General features: G+C 37.8%; 1 protein-coding gene across 1 annotated transcript in view; it reads left to right on the top strand.

Annotated features, from left to right (window-relative positions):
* Positions 1–12,822, top strand: part of FAR2 (fatty acyl-CoA reductase 2) — a 187,569-nt gene that overhangs the window by 63,218 nt on the left and 111,529 nt on the right. The window lies entirely within an intron of this gene.

Below are 12,822 nucleotides of genomic sequence, written 5' to 3' on the forward strand. Positions count from 1 at the left end.
AGCATTTTGAGAGGCCAAGGTGGGCAGATCATGAGGTCAGAAGTTTGAGACCAGCTCGGCCAATATGGTGAAACCTCGTCTCTACTAAAAATACAAAAATTAGCCAGGCGTGGTGGTGTGGGTCTGTAGTTCCAGCTACTCCGGAGGCAGAAGAATTGCTTGAATCCGGGAGGCGGAGGTTGCAGTGAGCCAAGATCATACAGCTGCACTGGGGGTGACAGAGCAAGACTCCGTCTCAAAAAAAAACCCCAAAAACTATATCATTCTTGTAAGTGGGAGAGTCATTGACTACTTTCATGCCTATATTGTGTGTGTGTGTGTGTGTATTAGCCATATGTAGGTTTTCATGAAACTGGTCTCCATGGGACTGATTTTTAGTCTGGCTTCTGCTGAGTTCCATTCTTCTTCTTAAGTATATCTTGTGGGCCAGGTGCGGTGGCTCATGCCTATAATCCCAGCTATTTGGGAGGCTGAGGCAGGAGAATTGCTTGAACCTGGGAGGCAGAGGTTGTAGTGACCAGAGATCATGCCACTGCACTCTGGCCTGGGCAATGGAGCGAGACTCCATCTCAAAAAGAAAAAGAAGAATATCTTGAATATCTTGTGAGTGTTCTTAAATAATCCTTAAATTATCTGTCAGAAAGATAAGCTCCTCCTAACCTCTAAGACTTTTACAGAGTGCTTTACATTTATGAAATGCATATACATTGTTATATTTGACTGATCATAATGTCACATAAGTCTATCCTAGCAATTTCAGTATATCTACAAGTTTAGAAAACTATATTCAGAAAAATTAAGTGCATGTCTAGTAACTGGTTGGCTCAGGGTCAGAATGCAGGTTTTCTGCTCCTGTTGCACTAGTTGTGCCATCATAAGCGAGCAACCGACCCTTCAAGTTACTGAGCTGCAATGGTGAATTACGAGAGAATCAACTACCCTGTAACTTCACAGCTGTAGAAAAATCATAGCTGTAGGAAAAATAGATTGAAAAAGATGGTGGTATGTGAGTGGCATCATGTTCTACCAAAATTCATATGATGAAGTCTTAATCCCAGTAGCTCAGAATGTGACTTTATTTGAAAATAACTGTTGTCACAGGTATAATTACTTAAGCCAAGGTCATCCTAAAGCAGGGTGGACTCCTAATCTAGTATGACTGGTATAAAAATGAAAAATGGTATAAAAATATAAAAATGAAAAATTTGGACACAGACACACAGACACACACACACACACACACGCGGAGAAAACCATGTGAATAATGAAGTTTTGCTGTCATGAGCCAGTAAAATACCAGAAGCTAGGAGAGAGAGGCCTGGAACAAATCCTTCCCTAGTGTCTTCAGAGGGATCATGGCTATGCCAACATGTTGATTTCAGACTTCTGGCATCCAAAATTGTGAGACAATAAGTATCTGAGACAATAAGCCACTGAGTTTATGCTACTTTGTTACAGCAGCTTGAAAAATAATACAGTGAGTAATAAAGCAATGATACAACAAGATAATGTAAACTATCACAGGAATAGAGCAAACTTAAAATCTTTTCCTGAACATCAATGTTAAGATCATCAAAAAAGTAAACCTTCTGATAAAATCAAACACTTTGAAAAGATTAAAAAAAAAATCAGTGTAATCCCAAAATTGTTTTAACTTGCATCATAAATTAGTAGACTCTCATATTTGGAAGAAATAACAAGGTCACCTAGCTCAGGCTTCCACTGGATACTTCAGTATTTTCGGTAATGTATTATTAGCAAAGTGGGTTTTTAGTCTCTGCCCGGATATGTATGTTAATTTTTGAGGCAACCCACTCATCTTTAGTAGCTCTGATTATTAAAACATGATTTCTTATATTAAACTAAACTGTATCTATCTATAGCTTTCACCTATTTATTATAGTTCAATTTCTTAAAGCAAAAAAGAGCAAATTGAATTCCCTTTTCATATATGTCAGTCCTTTCAATATTTGCACAGCTATCACATCCTTCCGAAGTTATTTGTTGCTTAAACTAGCCTTGAGTTCTTTAAACTATTACCCTTATGCCATAGGTTTTTTTTTCAGTAGTTCTGGGGATACAGGTGGTTTTGGGTTATAGGGAATTGTAATTAATTTTCCTGCAATATTACTGAATAGTGTGACATCCCCCAAAGATAATATAATCTTAAATTTCACTTGTTGAAGGATAGTATCTCAAATAACAGTATATTTAATTTAATTAATTTAATTTTTACTGCTCTAACTGCTCTTCTCTGTCCTGTTTTAAATCTTCTATACTTAGGATAACTCAGAATGCTTCTTTTATCCCCTTTTCTTATGTCTTCTTTTCCTGTTACTTCGCAAAATTACTCATAATTTATATTCTATTCCATATATAGATGACCCCGAAATTTGTGTCCAGCCTTGCATTCTTGCCAGGTCCCCAGACCTGAGTTTCCACCATCTCCTGAAATTGCCCTCCTACATTCCAAGCCAATACTGCAAACTTGGGATATCCAAATGGTATTCATCCTTTTTCCCCATAAAATGGCATCACCAAGTTTTATCACCTAAACTTCTTTTTAACTACTTCTTCTTTCTTCAGAATTATAACCAGTTGCTATAGTCTCATGGATAGCAGAATTGTTTTTGCAGGAGCCAAACTTGGGTCTGAATTGTCCTACTATTAATAGTTGAATGCCTTTGGGCATGTTTCTTAACATCATGGGCTTATATCAAACAAAACAACGTGTAAAATACTTAGCTGAGTAACTTGCACAAAATAAGGGCTAGATAAATAATTATTATCGTTTTTCCTTTGTAGTGTCATTCATCCCTTCTTCATTCCACTAACAGTCACAGGATAGGTTTTGTTGTCTCTTATCTAAAAATTACAATAGCATAATAATTGGTCTTTCCTCCTTCAAACTCCCTTCCCATATATAGTGTATATTCCATCAAATTTATCCCTACAGAATATCTCTGCCTTGTAAGTCTCCTACTCAGAAGCATTTGGTGTCTCACTGTTTCCTCCTTCAAAGTGACAAAGTTCAGATTCCTTAGCATGTGTTTTATTGTAGCAACAAGCAAAAGATGAGTAGGATTCTAATAACAGCCCTTACTTGAATAAAATTACTATGGGTAAAACCTACAGCAATTCACTGCGGAAACTACAGAGGCCATAGAACATTAATAGAAACACAAAATGAGGACACATATGAACACTGAATCATAAAAGCCCCTGCCATATACGAGTACAATGAAATTAAGTCTATCAGTCGGACGCAGTGGCTCAGGCCTGTCATTCCAGCACTTTGGGAGGCCGAGGCAGGTAGATCGCCTGAGGCCAGGAATTCGAGACCAGGCTGGTCAACATGGCGAAACCCTGTCTCTACTAAAAATACAAAAATTAGTCGGCTGTAGTGGTGCACACCTGTAATCCCAGCTACTCGGGACGCTGAGACGAGAATCCTTGAATCTGGGAGGCAGAAGTTGCAGTGAGCTGAGATCGTGCCACTGCACTCCAGCCTGGTTGACAGAAGACTCTGTCTCAAAAAAAAAAAAAAAAAAAAAAAAAAAAGAAGAAGAAGAAGAAGAAGAAGAAAAAAAAGATTAAGTCTATCAGTAATTGGTTTCCAACTTATTCTTCTTGCCCTATCCCCTTTGTTGCCTTCTACAAAATGTGTGCTGCAGTCAACCTAAACCATCTCCATCCTTCAGGCTTTGACCTCCTTTAAGTAAACTTCCCTTCAAATGAATTACCCAGCTCCACTCAACCCCAAGGTGGCAAACTTTATGGCAGTTAATAGAAGGAGCCTGATTAGAATCAATAATTTGTATAAGAAAACACCAGAGAGCTTTGGAGTAATAATAAATATAATCTGAAGTTCCACTCGAGTTACCCCAAATCCACACCCCAAAGTTTCTTATTTTGCCTTCAGAAATGCCGTCACATTTGAGCACGCTTGCAAATTTAAGCACATTTATTCATGTAAGTCATCAATTTTCATTAAAGTTGTCAACCTGTCTTTCAAGAAGCTTTTAGCTTTCAAGAGGCTTATTCTAGTAATACTGAGAGAATATTGCTCTTCTGATTTGCTTGGTGATTTTATGCATGGTATTTGAGAATACCACTTGCTGATTAAATGTTGATGCAATATTTTTCCTAACCAGACTTCAGGCATATAAAGTAGGCCTTACTAGGAGCACATTACACACTCTAAATGAAAGGAAAAAAAATTTTCACTCATTTCTTCATGTTTGTTGCCTATCATGTGCCAGAAAGTGTTCTAATTGCTGGTGAAACAGAAGTAATGAGACAGATGATGTTTTTGCCCTCATGGAATTTACATTATTTAGGGAAAGCTGGTCTAGCAAATAAATAAATGAGAACATAAACCTAGAACACAAGAATGTGAACATGAATAAGAACATGAACATGGGACCAGGCATAGTGGCTCATGCCTGTAATCCCAGCACTTTGGGAGGCTCAGGTGGGTGGATCACCTGAGGTCAGGAGGTCGAGACCAGACTGACCAACACGGTAAAACCCGTCTCTACTTAAAAATACAAAAATTAGCTAGGCTTGGGAGTGGGTGCCTGTAATCCCAGCTACTCAGGAGGCTGAGGCAGGAGAATGTCTTGAACCAGGGAGGTGGAAGTTGCAGTGAGCCAAGATTGCACCATTGCATTCCAGCCTGGGTGACAGAGCAAAACTCCATCTGAAAATAAAATAATAATAATAACAATTAAAAAAAATAAAGAACGTGAACATAGGTGATATGACTGACAATGACAGGGAAAGACAGAATTAGATTAGTGGGTGGCTAGAGAAAGTCACTCTTGAGAAACTGAAATTGTAAACTGAGATCTGAATGTAATAAAAGAAGCAGTCATGCTAAGATCTAGTGCAAGAGTATAACATTCAAAGAAGAGCGAAGGCAAAATCGCTGAGGCAGAAATGAGTGTGGCATGTTCAAGAATCAGAAAAACTATTAAAGGACCTAGAGTGTAGTCATGAGAGAGAAATGGATATATAATGAGAGACAGCTCATGTAGGATCTTGACGTATAATAAGGAGTTTTTATTTCATTAATAAAAATAAATACATCCTTCCAAGCTAAATATGAAGACCACAGTACATAAAGCTTTATTAAATTAAGAAAACAAGAAACCTCACACTTTTGTGTGTCCAACAAAGAGGTAGAAACAAAAAATGGGAAAGAAAAATAAAAGACATAGAAATGTTTCTAGGAAGATGAGTGAATGAGCTTAAGCTGTATATTGATGTTATGTTTGGTCTGTTGTTTTGGTTAAGCTCCCATAGTCACAGGCCTCTTTCATTTGTACATTATTTTTGACATGGAAACTGATCAAATAATTAAGAAACGTATCTGTTAAAGAAAGAAAAATCTCACTTTCTTGGAAACAGTAATTTAGACGTTAGGAAAAAATCAAATCTGTTATCAATGTGCACTTTTAGGTAAATTCAGTGTCTTAACTTTGAGGATGTCTGTAATGGCTTCATATTAACAAAATCTTTAACTTTGAGGTAATTATCATTAAATATTTTAGAATACAAACCACAAATTCTATTTTGTTTCCACTGTCACTAAGGCCTAGCTTAGACACACTGTGGTTATAGTTTATAAATAAAATTAATATATCAATATGTAAACAAAAAATAGTCATTAAATGGAATGAATATGTGATATGCACAAATTATTTTAAAAAGAGTATAAGAATGATTTCCCTTACTCTCTTGGAGTTTGAGCTCCAAGGAGAGCTTTAAATATATAGCCATGGCCCTATTAATCCTTCTCTTCCTCCTAGGGTTCACCCTTCTGCATCCTCATGGTCAAGATAACTCTACCTCAGCTCTCTGGGCTGAGTTGTGGGGCCCCAAACTGTACCACGGGCTGAAGTAAACTTATATCCCTAACTGAATCCCTTGCCCTTCTGATTAAGCAAGATATTACCCAGATCTTCAGCTGGTCTCTGAAACCTCACAGGACTGTGACAATTTCCAGAGTGTTAGGAGCTACCTTAAATTAATTAATGTAGAAGCAGTTCTCATCTGACACTATCAACCTCCAGGCTCCTCCATGGTAATTTTCTTCAGGAAAGCCTTTTTAGAAAGCCCTGTCCTTCAGCAGTCTTATTTACAACATTCCACCCAATGACTGCTCTATTTCACTGGTATCTTCAATGATACTGCCCAATATTGTTATGTTTTTATGTTACCAAGAATTTCCTCCCCTTTGGTTGTTGCCCTTTAGGGCTTTGGTCACACACAGTTCATGGAGTTGATGGGGATCGGGGATCTTGGGTTCCTCGACTCTGGGAATCTCTTATTGCTGTCATGTGCACAGCAGATGCTGCAATGAGATAAGGATCTATGTCATTTTAAGCCTGATTCAGAAAGGGAAACTTTTACAAAATTTTACATGTAAGCTCCCACCGATTATAGATCTCCTAACCCCATCGGTAAGCTCCCACCAATTTCAAATCTCCTAACCCCATCACCTGCACTTTATGCCTTCACATCATAACAACCTGCAGCTAATAAGAAACAGCTGAAACAAAAAGGCTGCTGTTAGCCTTTTCAGGGGTTTTATTTTTCCTTCTGACAGCCCAGAACATATAGTATTTTGAGTTAATTTCAGGCATTTCAATATTTTAGACTTCCAAAAATATACCAAAATATAAGTCCAGCATGTTGCTTCCATAATGTCAAATTATTAAACTTTTCATGTCATGTAGGAGAAACTAGATTTTATCAAAAGGGCCACAAAGCACTTTGGTGTACAATGGTAGATATGCGCTCAGATATTCACAGTACTTTGCCAAAGAAACTAAACAAATAACAATAACACAACACCAGAACTATCCATCACAAGGCAAGGCTCTCCAATCGCCGGCATTTAAAGACTAAAAGAAAATGACACATTTAAAAAATATTTTGGCTGTTTAGTGTAACTTACCCCTACCAGGCACATGGTTAAAATGTAGGATTCTGACTAGAATGTAGGAAAAATAGGTACATTATCACACACTTTTTTAAAAACTTCAAAAAACTACAAATAAAAATGGTCTAAAGAAATGAAAATTTAGAGAAGTCCTTTCTAGATGGGTGAATGCTAGAGGTCACTTTCCTGGAGGCATCTGTTCAGTCTGGGCATGGGAAGGTGGAGAATCTGGCTTGAGACCTTTCTGAAGAAAAGAGAAACAAGTATTACATTAACTAGGAATCTTAGCTGGCATGACAGATTGCAACAGTAAAAACGGAACCCAAAACATAGAGCTGATTGTCCTAGCTGCTGATTGTCCCCATGGGACTTTTGCTAAGTTCCCAGAAGAAGCAGTAGAGGAAGCTGGAGGTGGGGTTAGAAAGGCAGAGAGAGATTTCCATTAACTCATGGTGCTTAACATCGAAAGTCAAGCTAGAAGAAAAAGATTGTAATACACACAGGACATATCTCATCCTAAAGATATGCAAAACCAGATGTGAGCTGGAACTTACCAAAATTTAAATTCAGCTTCAACCCAACTCAGTTCCTGATTGGATTGAAGTAATTAAACTCTCCCTAGCTGTCTAACAGAGGAAAAGTATGCCTCTCCGGAGAAAACTGTATTTACTCCCCTTTTTATGGCTTTTTAAAATACAATGTTCCAGCATAAAATAAATAATTATGACAGGAAACTCTGACCCACAGTCAAGAGAAAAAAACTAGTCAATAGAAATAGCACATAGAGGACACAAAATGTTGGAATTCACAGGCAAGTTCTTTAAAATAACTATTGCAAACATGTTAAAGAAATTAATGGAAAAGAAACATAAAATGAACTAAGAAATGTAGAATTCCAAAAAAGAAATGGAATCCTGAAGAAGATAAAGAAGAGGAGGAGGAGGAGGAGGAGGAAGAATAAATAATAAAGAAAATGATACTGTAGAACTGAATGATAAATATCCAAAATTAAGGTGGACTTGATTATATAATATTCACAGAAGAGGAAAAGAATCTGTGAACTCGAAGTCATATTAATAGAAATGATCCCAACAGAAGCAAGGAGAAAAGAAAGGAATGAAAGCTAAAACTGAACAGGAAATGAAAAAGCATATGGACAATCTCAAATAGTCAAATATATGTGTAATCGAAGTTCCAGAAAGAGAGGAAAAAGAATAGGGCAGAAGAAATATTTGAAAATAATCACTAAGAGTTTTACAAAATTGATTTGCAAAATGTTAACTCACATGGTAAAAAATCTTAGTTATGCCAGGTGGGATGAACACAAAGAAAATAAAACCTAGAAAATGACTGTAAAACAAAAATACAGAGAAAAATCTTAAAATCAGCTAGAAGGGGAAAAAGTTATATTTAGAAAAAGCACAGTGAGCATAATGGCTAACTTCTCAGAAACCATGAAAATTAGAAGGTAATGGAATGATATATTTTAAATGTTGAAAATAGAAACCTTCCATATTAGAATTTTATTTATTTATTTATTTATTTATTTATTTATTTATTTATTTTGAGACAGGGTCTTGCTCTGTCACCCAGGCTGGAGTGCAGTGGTGCCATCTCAACTCACTGCAACCTCTGCCTGGGGTCAAGCAATCCTCTTTCCTCAGCCTCTTGAGTACCTGGGACTACAAGCACATACCACCATGCCTGGCTAATTTTTGCATTTTTGGTAGAGACAGGGTTTCACCATGTTGCCCAGGCTAGTCTCGAACTCCTGGGCTTAAGTGATCCACCTTAGCCTCCCAAAGTGCTGGGATTACAAGCATGAGCCACTGTGCCCAGCCCACGTTAGAAATCTATACCCCAGATGGGTACTATTATTACCTGCCTCACAGGGTTTATTTATATGAGGATCAAACAGCCTGGCTCACAAGAAACACTAATGTTCAATACATAAAAAAAGACTACTCTGCTGCCGGGATCGTAAATTGCTATAATCTCTCTTGGGGAAAAGAACACCTGAAGCAAATGGAACAATATCATAACATAACATAGGTGGTATTTATTTTCCTCATACGTTTACACAAACAGGAACTTTCAATATTATTAAAGCAGGACAGGTCTGACAGAGGACACGCTCCATGAGAATAGGGACTTTGTTTCATTCGCTGCTGTACATCAGCACCTAGACGAGTACCTGGGGAATCTGCATCATGGATATGAGAAAACCTTCTGATAATAATTTATAGTAAATGTGTTTTAACTCTGAGTAGACAAGAAAAAAGAGAGAAGGAACAATTGAAATTTAGATATGTTTAAATCCTTAAAAACGGAAACTGGCTTGGTTACATACATATTAAGTCATTCTGCCAGTGCCCATATCTGTGATACAGACAGCAGCTCTTTCATTTCCAGAAGACCCCCAAAGGAGGAAAGTGATATCATCGTTTTCCTTTATCCTAAAAGTTATAGCGTTTTTTATAACTCAAATAAAGAAAATTTTTCTTTTCCTTTTTGGGGTTGAAAAAATGAATGAAAAAGAGAAGCATTCAAGCCAGATTTAGAAACCCAGAATCTGAAGTGTTTTGAAGCCAATCTTTTATTATAGTTCTTAAAATCAATGATTTTATTTTGTATTTGATTGCCCATTACAAATCCAGCAATTTTAGAGCTAGTAGGGTACTTAGATATTATCATCCCTGCACATTACAAATGATCCAGTCGAGTCCAGGCAGTAGTCACGGTACTGATTAGAAACAGAGCTGGCACTAGAACCCAGGGCTTTGCTTTGACGTTCACGGTGAATTTTTAATGGAGTCCGGCTTTGTCAATTTTTCGTTAAGACCTCTTTCACTTCCTCCATGCAGACCCCTTCTTGGTTACATTTTCCCTGATGATGAATGTCAGATATAGATTTAGAGCATCACCCACTCAAAGCTCTTTCTCAGAGTACAGTGCAAGACTTAGACTAGTTTCTTTCCATAAATCAAAAGGTATACGAATCCTATGAGTTAATGTCTTTGAGCATATAGGAAAGACTTTAATTTGCAGTAATCCTTAAGAGAAGTGGAATTTGTGCTCTTAAATGACTTGCTACATTTCTCTATTAATTTAATGGATGAGTATGCAGAAATCTTCAATTTGAGCTTTAAAATCAAGGCCTTTTTACTATTTATACTTCAAGAAAATATGGTGCTTACCTATTTAAAAAGTAAATGACAAAAGATTATTTATGATATTTAGTGTAAATGCCCATTTTTTTCTCCATTCATCAACATTTTCTCTCATTGTTAGCAGTGTAACATCCCAGTCACACGGCACCAAAGTATGTTACCAGTGGGCTATCTATACGATTCTGTAGCAACCTCAATTCTTGGCTCCTCAGAAGAAAGAATTCGACCAAGGGACAAAAGGCAGAGTGAGAGACCGAGGCAAGAGTGAACGTTTGTTTAAAAAGCTTTAGAACAGGAACCAAAGGAAGTACATTTGGAAGAGGGCCAAGCAGGCGACGTGAGAGATCAAGTGCTTGGTTTGACCTTCGACTTAGGGTTTTCCATGTTGACATACTTCTGGGGTCTTGTGACCCCTCTCCCTGATTCTTCCCTTGGGGCAGCCTGTGCCTATCCACATTGGGCTGCCAGCGCTTGGGAGGGGCCACAGGCGCAGTGTGTTTACTGGAGTTGTGCGCATGCTCACTTGAGGCATGAAATGAGCATGCGTACAACTCCAGAAACTGGTAACATTCCCTTACCAGCGGCGTGTTCCTCTGAGGTTATATAACAGTGAACTCTGCCACTTTGCCTCTTACTGTGCATGCTCGAGCCCACTCGCCCAACTCCAGAGATCTTATCTGGAAGCTAATCATCAGTTTCAGGTTTTTCTACCTATTGGGAGACTGCCTTTCCCTGACTCCAACTACATCCAATTATTATTTTAGAGGAAGTGTAATAACCATCTGACCATCATCTGATGGTTGCCTGACATTCCTGGTGGGGGCGGGGAACCTTCTGCCCTGCTCATACCTGACTAGCTACCTACTGTAACATAACCTCTTCCCTGTCTCCCAGTTAGGGTTTCTGGAATCTGACTGATATATTCGGAAAACTAAAGGATTGTTTTCAATTGGAAAATGCAAATATCATAACTATTAATTCCTTCTTCTAGTACATACATATTCAAACTGAATGAAATTTAACTACTTTAAATATCCCATCTATTCGATTTCTTTTTTGTCTTTTCAGTTTGCCAAATTATTTTAGACACTTTATTTCCTGCTAAATGGTCTATCTCAAAGCCAGTTTGCTCCCCCAATTTAATCCTGCAGCCAGACATGATGTTATATGCCTAATAATGACATATCATTATTATTACCACCAATTTTAGAAAATGAGCTTGCTTTAGGGTCATCCTGAGTTGACTTTAAACCTTTTATTTTTAATGGGAAATGCAATTACAGATGCTGCTCAGAGAATTGCTTCAAATTTTCCAAACTTGCTTTTTTTTCGAGACGGAGTCTCACTCTGTTGCCCAGACTGGAGTGCAGTGGCATGATCTTGGCTCACTGCAACCTCCGCCTCCTGGGTTCAAGCAGTTGTCTCATCTTAGCCTCCCAAGTAGCTGGGATTACAGGTGCCCACTACCACGCCCAGCTAATTTTTTTGTATTTTTAGTAGAGATGGGTTTCACCATGTTGGGCAGGCTGGTTTTGAACTCCTGACCTCAAGTGATCCGCCTGCCTCGGCCTCCCAAAGTGCTAGGATTACAGGCATAAGCCACTGTGCCTGGCCCAAATTTTCTTTTATGATTGACCACTCTTCACATTCATCACTCGCTGTTGTAAGAAAATCTGTCTCTGAGTATTACATACTCTTCCAGTTTATTTGAACTTGTCCCCATTGCCTTATGTAGAGACTTACTCATGTTTCAATCATAGTGATATTTCATTGTTTTGATTGTTAAAGAGAAATTATTCAAACACATTTTTTCAATGTCAGGAAAGATTTTATTCAAGACTATTGCAATAGGGGTCAAAACTATTGCACTAGGGGAAAGAGAGTGAATTCAACTCCAAATACAAATAGGGACAAGTGGGGATTTAGAGTAGGAGAGAAGATGGACGGTTACTAAGAGAAACTTGCTTAAGGTATCAAGGAACGGGGTGGAAGGAGAGGAATTCTCCTCACTCTTGATATCTAAAGTGATATTTTACCTGTTTCTTTTTCTTCATCTGGATTCTTCATGGGACACCTTGATATCACCTAGATATCAAGAGTGAGGAGAATTCTCAATAAACTGGCTTAATAGGATACTTCGCTAAAGCGGGACTCAGGGGGTCAATGTCAAGGCTTAGTTCAGAAGAGGAGCCTGACTAAAATTGGGTCAGAGAGGAAGTCTTTGTCTTTCTTAATCTTTCAAATTTGAATTCACCCTCTAATAAGGACCAATTTAGAATGCTATATGTACTTCACAAGTTTTTTTCTAGACCTGGAAAATAAGCTCCATCATTGCTCATAACGACATTATAGGTAACTGACGCCAGCTGTCTTCATAAGAACAAAATTATCTAGCAGAATTGCACACACACTGACAATTTGTTCCAAATGAATTCTAGGAAATCTGGTTAAACTCAGAGGGTAATGAAAATATTTGTACTGTTTATATTGTGCTTAATATTTGCCAGGTACTGTCCTGAATCATTTACATAGTTTAGTCCTTTTAGTCCTCCCAACAGTCTATTGGGAGGGGTACCACTAACAGTCAATAGGAAAGTACTATTACTAGCACCATCCCAGGATTACAGACAGAGAAATGGAGGCACATACCAGTTTCAAAGCTTGTCTGAAGTTACTCAATTATAATATGTCAGGTTTGTGATT

The sequence above is a fragment of the Theropithecus gelada genome, chromosome 11, assembly GCF_003255815.1.
Source record: "Theropithecus gelada isolate Dixy chromosome 11, Tgel_1.0, whole genome shotgun sequence".
Taxonomy (NCBI): domain Eukaryota; kingdom Metazoa; phylum Chordata; class Mammalia; order Primates; family Cercopithecidae; genus Theropithecus; species Theropithecus gelada.